This window comes from Pinus tabuliformis, chromosome 8, assembly GCF_031772625.1.
Source record: "Pinus tabuliformis cultivar Carrire ecotype Pingquan chromosome 8, CPIR1, whole genome shotgun sequence".
Lineage (NCBI taxonomy): Eukaryota > Viridiplantae > Streptophyta > Pinopsida > Pinales > Pinaceae > Pinus > Pinus tabuliformis.
The window spans coordinates 976974654-976992165 of NC_142294.1; positions in this window are offsets into that span (position 1 = coordinate 976974654).

The following is a 17512-nucleotide window of genomic DNA, read 5'->3' on the forward strand; positions in this document are numbered from 1 at the left end:
ATACCATAACTTCCTCACATTCTAGTAAATCAACTAGTTCTTCCCTAATAGAATGGATCAAGATGAAGAAAGCAGAGGAAGAAAATGTAAAAGAAGAAGAAACAAGAAGAAAACAGTTGTATGATGAAGAAGAGAAAGAAGATACTGGCCTGCATAAGATAGAAATTGATGATGAAGAACCTTCCTTAGAAAAACTTGAGGATTATGTACAGAAATTTTCTCGTCAAGACAAAGCTCAATTTAACATCCCTGAAGACAATACGGTCCATGCAACCACATCCCGATCTACCTGGAATTCTACCTAAAGTCCTACCCCAGACAGAAGAGATTTGATGAAATCATAATATCACAAAGATTGGTCTACATCCTCCACATACTCATGGAATATAGATAATTGCACTAAGGCGGAAGTTTTGTCAGTCATGCATTCTATGCTTGTCTGTTATAGAACCTATTTGGCTGGTGACATTGGACCCATTAATTCTACCAAAAGGATTATTGGTGGGTTTGAAGGCTCTTTAGACTCGTGGTTAAAAGCTGAGACATTGAAAGATCCTTCTCTGTTAAATACACGGGAAAATTCATAGGTTCTAAATGCAGATGGAAGTATGTACATGGACCCTACAACATCACTCCCTATAAACAATATGATTGGTTGTTTACTCTATGGCATTACTGTAAACTTCATTGGGTTTCCGCATATTAACAGTGACTTAACTGCTATTACTTTGGTTGCTATGAAACTCCACAATATGTAGCATTTTGATGAATATTTTAATGAGTTCCTATACAGGTTGCATACTCTATCTCCTGAACTCATTCTTGAACCAAAATGGAAAGAAATATTCATCTCTTCTTTACCATTGTGGGTTTCACACGCCATAGTCACAAAATTGCCTTGAAAAAGTGGTGACTTATAAATTTGGAGTTATAAGGCAAGCAGTCAAGGAAATAATTGTTGAACTCTGCTCACAAATGAAGATTGCTAGAGCAGCTACAAATCCGAAAAAGCCACATGGCTATCAACAATTATGCAAACAATGGCATCTTTCTACCCCTAAAAATTCAGAGGGGAAGAAACAAAGTGCTCACAAGAAGCACTCTTCAAAGAATTTTTCTGGCAAAAGAATTATCCATCAGAAAAAACCTAAGGACTACAAAAAGACACAGCTATACTCTAGAAAGAAAGAAGTCAAATGCTACCATTGTAACAAGAAAGGACATATTTCCCCAAATTGTCCAGATTTACAAAAAGACAGAAAGAAAGATAAACCAGCCAAAGGTAGGAAAAAAGTCTTCTATAGAAATAAATCTGGAAAGATAAATTATTTGAATTTTCCTAATAGTTGTGAAGAAATCACTAGTGAATAAGAATCAGATTATGTAAATAGATTTATTTCTGATTCTAACACTTCTGATTCTGAAAATAAATACTGTAATGATCCCCATTGTGGGGAATGCTTCAAAGATAATTGTGATTGCAGCGATCCGGATGTCTGCCAGTGTCATTCCCTAAACATGATGAAATAGCCAGAGACAGAAGAACAAACAAGAAATTTGTTCACACAAATGATGGCAGCCACAGGTCCCCAATTAAAATAAATATATAAGGAATTGCTGGTAAATCAGCTAAATTCAAAAACAGCAAAGCAGAATAATCCTAACCGAGGATATGTACCACCGGCTTCTCTATTCTCAGTGGAAGCTTTGACAAGGCAATTCCGGCAAGAGGATTTTGGTGAAGATCTACTACAAACCTTGCCCAACATCCATGATGCGCTGAAAGGCCGAAGGGACATTCATTCTTACTATTGGCCAATCTTCATAGCTAAAGTCAAATTGGAGATGATAGAAGAAATTGGATGAGATATTTTCTAAATTCATCATTTGGAAGAAGGCAGACTTTTGTCTTTCTGGATCAAAATCAGTTCTTCTAAAAGGATTGTTGAACTGTTTAATTGTTAGTCTGCAAAATCACATTTTTGAATGGCGAATTTCAATGCTTGACAATCAGTTTTTACTAAAAACTTTTCATAGATAACAAAGTCTTTGAATTTCTCAATCCCTATACAGACTACTCTAAGTTCTTTTTTGAGGCTTGCCCAGTTTGTTTGAGTTGTTGACCATAATCCAAAGGCATATTGTCATATTTCTAGCGGATCTTTCTTTTTCTCTGGATTTTCTTGGCAAATAACAGCTCCCCATCCAATGTTACTGGCATCTATCATGATTACCTTCTTCCAGCTTTCTTGAAAAAAAACTGGTAATTACAAAAACACTCAAAGATTCAATATCTCCACTCAAAAATTACATGACTTAGAAGAACAATACAATCGATCTCCACTGAGATGGACTGTTGTGGCATTAAATAGATGAATATCCTTGCATGGCAAGAGAAATATGTAGGCTACCTAGCTCACTAAGCAGACTCAGTCTAAAGATTAACACAGACATCGATCAACTCAGACACCCATCCTAAAAGATCTGGCCACTTTAGGTTCTTCCCTATGCTCGCACATAGAGACACAGGCTTCTCAAATATTTACTATAGACTTCACCCGAATGCCTTCATCAGGGCATTCTTCTTCCTTAAATAACCGATTTCATGAAAAAAATCTTTTCTCATGAAATCCATGACTCAGAAGTGGGGTTCCTTCAGGTAGATTATCCGTGCAAGGACATCGTCTGAAAAGAAGGATTTGATAGTCTCGTGCAAGGGTATCACAATCCTTACAATTATTATGTGACATCAAGAAAGTAAAATGTCAGGAATCATTGCTTTCGGGTAACATTAAAATGACATTCGTGCAGAGATTCATAGACATACCTAGTACTAGGTGCAGGAGTGTACAAAATGGAGATTCTTTACGAAGAACCCATGAAAGAAACATCTAACACCATTGTTAGTTAGAGACACTTTATAGTACAAAAAATGACACCTGTGGATGAGTATAATAACTATGTCGGAAATGATCTATGAGATGTGTGGAAAAGAATTAAACCGTAACTTCTTTTTTATATTCCCAAATCTGATTTTCATGATCTTCTGGAGGTTGAAGAAAATTAACTTCTTCAAAAGGATTATTGTCCAGATCTAATTGTTGATGAAAGTCATTGTATTCCATTCTGGTTCCATCAGTACCTGAAGCAAGTTGCCTTGCATAAATCCTGTGGGTCACAAACCAATCGGTATGAACGCATCTCCTCATTGCATTTAGGAAAGTAACATCTTCTATTTCAATGAGCTTTTTGAGACTTTTATATAAAACTCTAGTATGGAGTGAGCCAGGTGCAAAAAAACCATCAATCTTTAATCGGGTGAACTGATAGGGCATTGTAAGGATAGCACTGAGACCGTAGATCTTCCACCAATATTCAAACCAATTAGGGAAAGGATCTTCTTGATTCATTCTTGTTGTTGGCCAATCTTCATAGATAAAGTCAAATTGGAGATGATAGAAGAAATTGGATGAGATATTTTCTAAATTCATCATTTGGAAGAAGGCGGACTTTTGTCTTTCTAGATCAAAATCAGTTCTTCTAAAAGGATTGTTGAATTGTTTAATTGTTAGTCTGCAATTTCCAATTCTGTCATCATCTTCATAATAAATTTCATAAGAAATATTTCCAATATGAGCCAAATAATCAGGTCCTTGAACGACCAGATCATTTTCAACTTCTTGATCATCCCAAGTCCAGAGATTGGGAATACCTTCTCTCCACCTTATTTCCTTTACTGGGTACCATTCATCATCATGATCAAATAGCATGGTCCGACTAATATTGTTGTATCTGACGCATCCATGAGACTTGGTTTCTATTTCAAAACTATCTTCGCCTCTTCTTATGAAATTGCAGGATAAAGATTGAATATAATTCTTCTCCAAGAATTCTCTAGATAGCATGTCAGCAAAAGAATTCTTGTGGCCAAGGATGAATTCAATTTCAAAATTATATTGACTGAGTGTCATCATCCATCTTACCATTGCAGCATCTTCAAAATCACATTTTTTAATGGAGAATTGTAATCCCTGACAATCAGTTTTTACTAAAAACTTTGTATATATAACAAAGTCTTTGAATTTCTCAATCCCTAGACAGACTGCTCTGAGTTTTTTTTTAGGCTTGCCTAGTTTGTTTGAGTTGTTGACCATAATCCAGAGGCATATTGGCATATTTCTAGCGGATCTTTCTTTTTCTCTGGATTTTCTTGGCAAAGAACAGCTCGCCATCCAATATTACTGGCATATGTCATGATTACCTTCTTCCAACTTTCATCTATTGGACTTAAAGGCTGAATTTTGCGGATCCTTTCCTTGATCCTCTGAACAGCTTTAGTGCATTCTTCACTTCTTTTTGTAACCTTTGATTCAAAAGTTTCCTTTGTTGGGCACAATGCTGAAGAAATTTAGATACATAATTAAGGCTTCCTAGAAACCTATGCAACTGTGTTTTGTCTAAAATTTCATCAAGAAAATTATCAATAAAATCCAGACTCCTTTGGATGATTTGGTAAGAGCCAAACTGTATGTTGTATCCCAAAAAGTCTATCATTGTCTTGAATAACTTCATCTTTGATTCAGAAAGAACTATTCCTTTTTCTTTTACTCTTTGGAGAAACACCTTCAAATGCTTAATATGATTAGGAATATCTTCTGAATGAATTAAAATATCATCAATGTATTTCTTAAGAAAATCTTCCATACCTTCAAAGGTTTCATCCATGATGCACTAAAAGACTGAAGGGGCATTTATTAATCAAAAAGGCATTATATTCCATTCAAAATGGCCTTCTGGTACTGAAAAAGCATTCTTCCATTTGTCTGATTCCTTGATCCCTACCTGCCAGAATCTTGATTTTAGGTCAAAGTTAGAAAAAATCTTTGATTTAGAGATCTGTGCCAAGATGGTAGATGGTTTTGGAAGTGGATAGGCATAGTAGTCAAGTAAATTATTCAAAGGCTTATAATTTACTGCTAGCCTGGGCTTTCCTCTGGCTACTTCAGCATGTTTGTTAACATAAAATGCAAAGCAAGCTATTGGACTCTTACTTTTCCTGATCAAACCTTTCTATAAGAGTTCCTTGATCTCTTTCTTGCAGAGGATTAACTACTCATGATTCATTGGAATGGCCTTTGATCTTCTGAGTTTTCCGTTAAAATCTTTTTTCAAAGGTAGCTCAACTTCATGCTTGTGTACATGCCAGAAGGCATTTGGATCTTCTGAGCAACATTCCAAAAACTTATTTCTGAGATTTATAATTCCTTTATCAAATTTTCCTTGTTCAATGTTTTCATCTATCCTCAGGATTTATTTCTTCTTTTCCATCTTTGCCAATAGATTCTCTAACCTTTCAATCCGTCTTATCCTATTAGGTGAACTTGAATTTATGAAAGGGGAAAACAATTCTTTACCTTTTACTTCTAGAAAATAGCCAAATTTCTTTGTTTGTTGGTCACACTTTGCTCCATGTTTCTGGAAATTTTGAAAGAAATGTGTTCCCAAATACATTGTGCAATCCATACCTGTGACAATTGGACAAACAACTTTGATTCAATGGATTCTGTAAGAAATATATCCACTGATACTTCTGAAGTGGTTTTGATATCTCCACTGACTTTTGTAACTTTTGGACAACTTGTAGGTATCAGGAGATGAGATTCTACAATGAAATTACTTACAATATTAAGCCTAGAGCCGGTATCCATGAGAACTTTCTAGTATTCAAATCTCGTAGCAATCCTTACTTTGAGCTTAATACAATACATCACATCTCTAGTAATCTAGTTACATCCTAAACCACTTCGGTCTTCTTCCATTTCTTCATCAGAATCCTACTCATGAATTTCCACTCCTTTGAATGGCTTCTGATGATAGATACAATTTTGTGTCTGTGCTGAGAAAACAGGTTGCGTTGAACTGGATCTTTGTTCAATTCCCACTTTCATTCTTCTGATTTGACAGTCTTGATGACTTTCAATGCAAAGTATTCTATTCTCCTTAACTATCTTTCTTAGTTCCTTTATGGCTCTATGGATGTTGGGTAAGGTTTGTGGTAGATATTCAACAAAATCCTCTTGCCAGAATTGTCTTGTCAAAGCTTCCACTGAGAATAGAGAAGTTGGTGGTACATATCCTCGGTTAGGATTACTCTGCTTTGTTGTTTTTGAATTTAACTGATTTACAAGAAATTCCTTATACATTTCTTTTAATTGGGGATCTGTGGCTGCCATCATTTGTGAAAACAAATTTCTTGTTTGTTCTTCTGTCTCTGGTTGTTTCATCATATTTAGGGAATGACACTGGCAGACATCTGGATCACTGCAATCAAAATTATCTTTGAATCATTCCCCACAATGGGGATCATTCCAGTATTCATTTTCTGAATCAGAAGTGTTAGAATCATAAATAAATCTATTTACATAATTTGATTCTTCTTCACTAGTGATTTCTTCACAGCTATCAGGAAAATTCAAATAATTTACCTTTCCAGATTTATTTCTGTAGAAGACTTTTTTTTTACCTTTGTCTGGTTTATCTTTCTTTCTGTCTTTTTATAAATCTGGACAATTTGGGGAAATATGTCCTTTCTTGTTACAATGGTAGTGTTTGACTTCTTTCTTTCTAGAGTATAGCTATGTCTTTTTGTAGTCCTTAGGTTTTTTCTGATGGATAATTCTTTTGGCTTCTTGTAAGCACTTTGTTTCTTCCCCTCTGAATTTTTAGGGGTAGAAAGATGCCATTGTTTGCATAATTGTTGATAGCCATGCGGATTTTTCGAATTTGTAGCTACTCTAGCAATCTTCATTTGTGAGCAGTGTTCAACAATTATTTCCTTGATTGCTTGCCTTATAACTCCAAATTTATAATCACCAATTTTTCCAAGTAATTTGGTGACTATGGCCTATGAAACCCATAATGGTAAAGAAGAGATGAATATTTCTTTCCATTTTGGTTCAAGAACGAGTTCAGGATATATAGTATGCAACCTGTATAGGAACTCATTAAAATATTCATCAAAATGCTGCATATTATGGAGTTTCATAGCAACCAAATTAATAGCAGTTAAGTCATTGTTAATCTGTGGAAACCCAATGAAATTTACAGTAATGCCATAGAGCAAACAACCAATCATATTGTTTACAGGTAGTGATGTTGTAGGGTCCATGTACACACTTCCATCTACATTTAGAACCTGTGAATTTTCCCATGTATTTAACAGAGCAAGATATTTCAATGTCTTAGCTTTTAACCATGAGTCTAAAGAGCCTTCGAACCCACCAATAATCCTTCTGGTAGAATTAATTGGTCCAATTTCATCAGCCAAATAGGTTCTATAACAGACGAGCATAGAATGCATGACTGACAAAATTTTTGCCTCAGTGCAATTATCTATATTCCACGAGTATGTGGAGGATGCAGACCAATCTTTGTGATATTCTGATTTCATCAAATCTCTTATGTCTAGGGCAGGACTATAGGTAGAATTCCAGGTAGATCGAGATGTGGTTGCATGGACCGTATTGTCTTCAGGGATGTTAAATTGAGCTTTGTCTTGAGAAGAAAATTTCTGTACATAATCCTCAAGTTTTTCTAAGGAAGGTTCTTCATCATCTATTTCTATCTTATGCAGACTAGTATCTTCTTTCTCTTCTTCATCATACCACTATTTTCTTCCTGTTTCTTCTTCTTTTATATTTTCTTCCTCTGCTAAAGTCTTGACATTATCATTCAAACAAACCAAGGCATAATCCTGCTTTTGCAACATTCTATTCATTAAGTCTTTCAGAATGTCATTCATTTCTTCTATGGATTTATGTCAGTTTCTCAGATATTTTTCCAAAATGGAAAGAGAAAGATTAGTCTAGTTTGTGGCAAGGACAGAGTATTTTACCGAGTCCTTTGTCTAAATTGGGAAAAGTTTTAAGATTTTCCCATCATTTTTTCTTATAACAAAATTTTTCTATGGTGGAAATTCATTGTCAGTTTCATAGATCTGTCCATCAAAAAGTTCCCATTTATGTTTGAAGGGGAACCAGATCTAATCATGTTTACTTGCAGACAACTGCAGATATCTCTTATTATTTTTTCTCCTTTTGTCCTTATAGCCTGCAAATCTCTGGGCAGGTTAGGTTTGGATAACATGCTTTGTATTTTTGGAGAAAATTCTAGAGTCACAAGGGGAGATGGAATAGTAACGGGATTGGATTCCATCTTTTCTGCTACAAAATTATCAGCATTTAGAATTCTCTTCTGCCTAGCTTGATTTAGGAAATTTTTCCTCAAAGATTTCTCTATCTGATTAGAAGAAGGATAATACCACTCATAAAAGGAAATCCATTGATTGTTGGATTGCATCCATTTTTTCCATTCCTCATTTTTCTGACTGTTGAAATTTTGTTGGGTTGTGTTATATTCTTTCCATGTAGTTAACAGGGGGTTTGAAGGGCACTCGTAACCCCACTTTATTGGGTCCGGGGCAGCACCCCGGAAAATTTTGGTCTTGGACCCTATGTTAGGTTGGGCGGACCCACCTATGGTTTTGTGAATGATTTTCGCACATGTTTTTTGGATGCAATGGGTTTTTGGTCCATGGTATTGGACGCGATGGTTTTTGGTCCATGGTATTGGACACGATGGTTTTCGGTCCATGGTATTGGATGCTTTGGCATGTATAAATATGTATTGTAACATTGAAAGGAAATAATGAAAAATCAAGTTGGTAGTCCCAGTTTTGGGATCCAGGGGAAAATCTCTGTGTATATGTGTTTTATGTGTTATGCTCTCGCATTGTTTATTTTTTGTGTTTTACAATTCATATGTAGGTAATTTATGTATGGGGTTAAAACCTACATTTGGTATCAGAGCAGATTTGGCTTCAAGGGGACGCCTTTTTTGCTGAGGGGTTTCGCTCGGGCCTATGGTAGACCCTGTTCTATGGGAGATCTGCAAGATCGATTCTAGTGGTGAAAGAAGATGGTGAGCAGTGGAAAGATAGAGATCGAGAAATTTAATGGTCAGAGTTTTGATTTGTGGAAAATCAAGATGGAGGATCTATTGGTGGATAAAGATCAGTGGATTGTGGTAGATCCGGGTACTAAACCAACAGGAGTGTCCGATGAAGAATGAAAGAAGTTGGATCGAAAGGAAAAGAGCACAATACGATTGTGTGTCTTAGATTTAGTATTGTTGAATGTATCAGGGGAACCTACCGTGAAGGCTTTGTGGGACAAGTTAGGGACTTTGTACCAATCTATGTCTCTGGTAAATAAACTGTTCCTGCGGAAAAAGTTGTATAACCTGAGGATGAAAGATGGAGACTCGGTGACAAAGCATCTAAATGCTTTTAATACTATGGTAAGTCAGTTAGCATCTATTGATATTAAAATTTCAGATGAAGATAAGTGCATCAGTTTGTTGTGTTCTCTACCAGATTCGTGGGATAGTCTGGTTATTGCAATAGGTAGCAATGTAATTGCCTTGCAATTTGATGAAATAGTCTCAGCCTTGCTGACGGAGGAGATGAGATGGAAAAATATGGAGAGCCAAAATGGTGATGCCTTGTCTGTATGAGGACGGTCCCAGAACGGAAACAAAAATAAGTCTTCAAGTGGGAGATCTAAATCTCCAGGAAAACCTGTAAAGGTGGTGTGCTGGAAATGCGAAAAGGAAAGCCACTTCAAAAGGGACTGTAAATCTAAAGCTCCTGACAAGGGAAAGGGATTTGATGAGTCTCCTTCGGCAGAGGCGAAAACCACCTCAGATGAAGGTGGGCATGTGTACTTGGCTTCTTCAAGTACACATGTAGATCATGAGGCATGGTTGATTGACTCAGGTGCATCCTTTCACTTCACTCCCCATAGAGAGTGGTTCTACGAGTATGAGAAATATGATGGTGGTGATGTCTTCTTGGGGGATGACAGGAAGGCTAGAATCATTGGTCGCAGAAAAGTAAAGTTGAAGTTGCAAGGTTGAAGGGTTAGAACGCTTCCAAGTGTTTAACATATTCCTGCATTAGCTAGAAATCTGATTTCTAAAAGCAAGCTGGATGATGCAGGTGTAAAAACAGTGTTCGAGAAGGATACTTGCAAAATGGTTCAGGGAGCACTGGTATTGATGCGAGGAGTTCGGATTGGAACTCTGTACAAGCTACAAGGTAGCACTGTTATTGATGGGTGCAATAGTTCTATGGTTCCTGAAAGTGGAGCAGAAAATCTAGTGGTCTCTAGAGAGAAGACCATGTTGTGGCATCAAATGCTTGGACATATTGGATAGAAGGGCCTTCGAATACTTCATGGTAAAGGTATGGTATAAGGTATGAGTAATAGCTCTCTGGATTTTGATTTCTGTGAAAATTGTGTATATGGAAGCAGAATTGGGTGAGTTTCCCCTCTAGTGGTAAGAGGGTGAAAAAGATATTAGAGCTTGTGCACAATGATGTGTTTGTGCCTATGAAGGTTCCATCACTGGGTAAGTCTGTGTACTATGTATCATTTATATATGACTTCTCAAGGAATACATGGATATATTTCCTTAAGAAGAAATCTGAAGTCTTTGACAGGTTTAAAGAATTTAAGGCTCTAGTGGAAAACCAGACAGAGAAGAAGATAAAGGTGTTGAGGACAGATAATGGTGGAGAGTTTTGCAGTAACGAATTTGAAGAATTCTACAAGAAGTGTGGTATCGCATGGCAGAAGACTACTCCATATACACCTCAGCAAAATGGAGTTACAAAAAGAATGAACACGACGTTGATGGAAAGGGCAAGAAGCATGATTAGTGGTGTTGGGTTAGGATAGGAATTCTGGGCAGAGGCGGTGGATATTGCATGTTACCTGGTCAACAGGTCACCTTCATCAATGTTGGAGGATAAGACTCCTCAAGAGGTATGGACTGGTAAGAAACCCCCTCTTTCACATCTAAGGGTATTTGGATGTGATGCATACGTACATGTTCCAAAGGAGAAACGAACCAAGTTGGATAGCAAATCTAAAAAATGCATCTTTATTGGGTATAAGGATGGTTTAAAGGGTTATAAGCTTTGGAACCCAGTCACACAGAAGGTTGTGTACAGCTGAGATGTGGTGTTCAAAGAGGTAAAAGATGTTATTAAACATGAAGTCCAACCAAAGGAACCTAAGAAGATAGAGTTTGAGCTAAAGGAGGAGCAGAGGAGGAATCAGAAGATGAAGAGCCACAAACTCTGGATGTGAGAAGATCAGTTCGAGAAAGAAGGCAACCAGAAAGGTATAGTCCATCTGCTTTCTGTTCAAATTTTGCTTTTTCTATTACTGATAATGATCCCAGAACTGTGAAGGAAACTCATTGGCAGAAAATGGGTGTTCAAGAAGAAGACAAACGCAGAAGGAAAGGTAGAGAAATATGAAGCTCGGTTGGTAGCAAAAGGTTATTCCTAGGTGCTGGGAATTGATTTTGGTGATATTTTTTCTCCTGTTGCCAAGGTAACTTCCATTAGATTACTTTTATTTGTTGTTGCTGCTTTTGATTTTGAGGTAGAACAGATGGATGTGAAGACAACATTTCTTCACGGGGATCTGGAAGAGGAAATCTACATGAAGCAACCTAAAGGCTTTGCGATGAAGGGTAAGAAAGAACTGGTATGCAAGTTAAAGAAGTCCCTATATGGGTTAAAACAGTCACCAAGGATGTGGTACCAAAAATTTGATACATTTATACCAGGACTTGGCTTCACCAGAAGCAAAGCAGATCACTGTGTATATTTTAAATTAATTGGTGACCATGTTATTTATCTGGTCTTGTATGTGGATGATATGTTGCTGGTTGCAAATGATAAAGAAATTATCCAGGATTTGAGGACCCAATTGTCCTCCAAATTCGACATGAAAGACCTTGGTGCTGCAAACTATATTTTTTTATGGAAATTAAAAGAGATCGGGCAAAGAGGAAGCTCTGGTTAAACTAAAGGAAGTATGTCGAGACAATACTGCAGAGGTTTAATATGCAGGATAGTAAACCAGTGAAGGTTCCTATTCCTGTAGGTGTGAGTTTATCTGCTGAACAATGTCCGAAGACATAAGAAGAGGAAGAGGACATGTCCCGTGTTCCATATGCAGGTGTTTAGTCAATTTAGTGTTATCTAAATTGCTAGTATTTATTGTCAACCCGGGGCTCGTAAGCTGATGAAGTGAAGGTGTACTATATGTACTTAAGTATCCTCTTAGAGTTTTTCTTATCGTTGGGGGTGTTGTTGCGGTTTAATTATGTTCCTAAATGGAATGAGAATTTATAAACAAGTGAGTGATGGTGTGTGTGTAGAGTGAATTCTAAATGAGTGGAGGTGTGTGTTGAGTGATTTCTAACTATTTGCTTGAAAGGAAATGCTTGGAATGAATAAATGAAATTGAAATGACTTGAAATAAACTTGAAAGCAAATGACCACTACCAATGGCACTAGACACCGTTCAAGTTGCTGCTAATAAAAGGAAAAAGAGTCACTTTTAAAACCCAAGAATGAAGATTATCTCTCTCTAACTCAATGCCTCAAAGCACATGTACTGTGTAAAGCACGGAAAGAAAGTAGCTTAAGTGGAATTATAAAAGTGAGAAAAATATGCTTGAAAGACTAATGATAATAATTTGCTATTTCTAATACTCTACTTCAGCCATATGTACTATGGGAAGCATGATTAGAAAGTAGTGAGGAAATAGTCTAGGAAACACTTTAAAATCAAAACTTTTACTTTAAAGACTAGTGGTAATGATTTACTCTTTCTAACTCAATACTTCAAAGCACATGTACTGTGTAAAGTAAGGAAAGAAAGTAGCTTAAGAACAGTCCAAAAAGCACCCAAACAAGCTGCAAGTTAGTGATATTTTGATCTTAAAAGATAGTAGTTTATGATGAAGATCATTCATGTATGTTAACAGCTCTTTGAGAAATAAGATTAAAAACTAACTATAAAGACAAAGGCAGCACTTGAATTGTCAACTTCAAATACCATTAGCTGTAAAGCAAACACAACACATATAAAAATAAATCCCGGGCTAAAAGAAACCTGCAAAGAAATAACACTGATCAGCTGAAAATAAAGGAAAACAAGTAAATAAAACTATACATGCTTAAGGAAACAAATGAGAAAATAATGAAATGCTGCACATGAAATACTTTACAAAGGCTGAGATGAGCAGGGGCCCTCTGTTCATTCAGCCACAAGAGAACTCAAAGATCTGGAAACTTCAAAACAGTGCTATATTGATTTCTCCATTTGCAAAAAGTTTACAAAACAGAGTGCTGGAATAGCACTAGAAAACAGAGTTCACAAAACGCTTCTAAATTCAACACGAGTGCAGCAAAATACAACTAATCAAAAGTCCTTTGAGCGTACGCAGACGCATCAATTTATAGGAATTTCTAAGCTATCCTTTGCGTACAGCTAGTTAACAGAAAAACGATAACAGTCATGCGTATTAAATGGCTCTTTGACACATCACGGTTGCATAAACGAGTTTGGTGGTTCCTGTCATCATGGATAATAAATCCCTGTTGGATTGCGTCCCCTGCCGTCTTTAGAACCTGGACAAATCACCATTGGAGATGACGTGACCAAATAGCTTTCAAACACCGTTAAACCACTTTGAGTTGACCGTGGTTAAACCAGCTTTGACCATGGATGAAAGTGACGTGGATGGTTGGAACAATAGGATAGGAACCTCGACCACACTGATACCTGAGTGCCCATGTGGCCCGTCTAGCAAACTGACACGTGGATCATAGTGTTTAACAAAAAGGCTGCAGGATCTTCAGATAGCTGCGGGATCATCAGATAGCTGCGGGATTCCTGCAAGTAAGTCAAAAACTAAACAAATAGTCATCCATTAGCAAAACTTGCTTGATCATGCTTATTGACACTGAATGTAATGATCTGAGAGGTTTTATGGTGAAAATGAGGCAAAAGTGAAGGAAAGATAAGGAAAAGTGGAGGAAAATGGTAGACAAATAGGTGTAAAATAGAGGTTCTACATACCCCCACTCCGAGGGTATTGCATGTCCTCATGCAATGAAAACACAATTCAGTCCATCTGCTGGGATGCCTCAGCTAGGACATCCAACCTCCTTCTCTTCCTTTGTGTAGAAACATTAACCTTTGGCCTTTTGAACATGCATCTGAATTTCAAATTAATTAAGGCTCTGTTCAGCCTTCTGCATCTCTTCTTGAGTCTGCTATGTTTCTTCTGCCACATGCTCATGTGAAGATAGGTATTATCTTGGATTGCCTTGGCAATATCAGCTTGCTGCTTCATTTCTTCATTTCTCTGTTTAATGTGACAGTTCAGCACTTCCAGTTCATAGATTTCTTGTCTAAGTAAATCTATTTGCTGCTCATGAGGTATGACATTACTTGGGCCAGCAGTGTTTTGCTCTAATGTCTCATAATAGTTGTACACCTCTTGTTGAATTGGGTCAACAATTGGTGACTTTCTTGGACTATATTCATGTTCAATTTCAGTTTCAAACTCCGGCTGAAATGGACTGTCTTCTCTTGGAGGAGTAGCTGCCTCACGTGATGATGGACTATCCTCAAGGTCTGCTTGTGTAGCACCCTTCTCAGGTGTGCTAAGATCAACGAAGAGTGTCCTCGTGGCTTTCCTTTTATTCTGCAATCTACTACTCCTTCTTACAGTGGCAGCACTATGTGTTTCTTTTTGTGCCTTTTCCTTTGGTTTTTGAGCTTTTACTTTCTCAGAGAGGGCAGTTTTCTCATGGAGTTTAGTTATCCTCTGTGCTAAAGGCTGGTTATCTCTTTCTTCACCACTAGAATGCTCTGGGGTCTGGTCAGTTTCTCGGATTATGGATTTCCCCTTATCTTGTTTTTGTTTCTTTTTGTCCTCTCTTTTCTTTTTGGCAGCTTCCTTAGCAAGTTCAGCGAGGGTTTCCGAGATGACCTCTTGAGCACTGTCTTCAGTGGGTTCAATCTCAGGTTCAGGATGATGGACTTCTATTTCTTCTACAGTTTGTCCTTCTAAGACATCAGTCTCAGAGATACTTTCCCTTCTCTTTCTTCTGTTCTTTCTAGGTATAGAAGACTCTCCAGGCTCTGCAAAATGATTCCTTACAAGGAATTTTTCCCATGTGTCTTGTTTTTCTTTTAACTGTTCTTCTATCAATAACTTTACAAGACCATGGTGACAGAGGTAAGCTTCTACATTTCGTGGATTTCGTTGAGCCATGGAACACATTTTCCTAAGGCTTTGAAATAGGAAATAAGGAAGGTTTATATCATGTTCTCCTTGGAACTGCAGCATAATTTTACCATGATAGACATACAACACTCCAAATCTCCCTTCACAGGTGAAAAACTTTTGTACTAATAACAATAGAATTTTCCATTCTTCTTTAACATGGGAAATTGGAATGCCTTTGGTAAAAACACTTGTGTCCATACCTGGGTTTTTAAAAATCCGCTTCCATTGTTGATCCTGGACTGCCCGGTTTTTGAACCAACGTTCACCGGTTTGTGGAAGAGAGGTAGCCCTTGCTATGCATCCTTCGCTGACTGTAACTGTTAAATCTCCCACCTTTGCCTGGCTGTCCGTATCCGTAAACGATCTTGCAAAGGCTTTGGTTACTTCCTTATGGTAGCCCTTAAACTTTCTGATACATTGTAACCAATTGGCTTTTTGTAGTGCCTCCTCAACCTGTGGATATGCCTCCAAGAATTTCGAACCTTCCGGTTCAGCCCTCAGAAGCTTTCCCATCGACTCTTCAGCTTTGTTTAAACACAAATTTGATGGTGACCTTACACGGTAACTCCGTAACTTCACACAGTGACTTCTCGGTCTCTGTTCAGACTCTGTGGAACAGAGGGTATACGGTGCATAAACAGTCTTAGACACCGGGAATTCACGGCTTGAATTTAGAGTTAAGCGGTGGAATTAGCGTGGACACGGTAGAAAAAGTGACTAACAGTTGTAATACGACTGTATTACAGGTTTACGGCTATACGGCAGAGGGAAAACAGAGGATGGTTTATGGAGGTAATCGTAGTGAGTGAAAACGAAACAAGGGAGATAATGGCGAGGAATAGGGTGTTATGAACATAGAGGGTTTTGAAATGACGAAGGGAATGGCTACATTCTCCAATTTCGGATATGGAGTGACACATGGCTGTGGGACGAGAGCTGAGAGACGTAATGCGGTAGGTTACGTCATTAGGGTAGAGGACCTTAATGACCGAAACAGCCATATGTAATTTCGAAAATCGTGGTTATTATGAGCTGGTAGACGTGGAGGATTCGGAGATTTGTAGTCGCATGGGAAAAAGAAAATGGGTAATCATTACGTTTAGTGGCCAACAAAACATAACCCAGAAAGTTCGCATAATGAAACAACCATAGGTTTAGAGTTTTGAACATACCTCGGATCACATTTGATTTGGCTTCTGATGATTTACTGACCTTTTGTTAACTTTATTGCTAGCACATGATCTTTTCTCCTTGTCTTTGATGATTTTGAACTGTAAATATTTTCTTCAGACAAACTGTGTTTCTTGTGCAGGTACAGAAGGCTGCAGGAAAGCTAATCGGCTGCAGGATTGTCAAATGGCTGCAGAAGCTGTAATGAAGTCTTCTAGCTGCATAAAATACTTTAGTTGCCTAAAAAAAACTTTATTAATGAAGTGAAATGGAATGAATGAATGAATGAATGAGTGAAAAGCAGTGAGGTGAAGTGAAGATGGTAAGATGAAAGAAAATGGTGAGATGAAATAAATGAAATGGAAATGAAAGAAAGAGAGAGATTTTTTTTGGAAAACATGAGGTGTCAGGTGACCCTGATTTTCACCTTATGTTTTCTGCATGAGACTGCCAATCAGAGATTGGTTTTCAGGTTCATACATTTATTCATTTTTCTCTTTTTTTTTTTCTTTTTTTTTTTTCTTCTTTTTTTTTTTTTTTTTTTTTTATTGAAATTGAAATTGAAAGAAACAGAGATTAGGCTGATGGAGGAGAAGAATTCTTCTCCACCAGCCTCATTTCAGAATCGCCTTGGAATAACTTAACAAACTCCTCTCTTGAGAGTGGCTTGTGGTAGACTTTTAACCGGTGGCCATTCACAATAAAGGGAGTTTGAAGTTCATCAATAGTCTTCACTCTAACTGCTCCATTGTTAAAGACTTCATCAATCTCATATGGCCCAAGCCAATGAGTTTGAAATTTTCCTTTGAAGTCTTTAAATTTTGAATCAAACAATAGTGCCCAATCACCCTTTTGAAACTTCTTTTCTTTGATATGTCGATCATGCCATTTGCTTCTTTGGTGCTGAACTAGATCGGTTCTTAGAATTGCATCTTGTCTCATTTCATCTAGTTCATTTAACTGGTCCATTCTGTGCTTCTGGGCTTCTGTTAAGCTCATCCCCAATTGAACTGCTATCTTGAAGGTCTTGATTTGGAACTCAATGGGGAACAGGACTTCCTTCCCATAAACAAGTTCATAGGGAGAATGTCCTGTAGTGTTCCTCCATGTAGTTCTA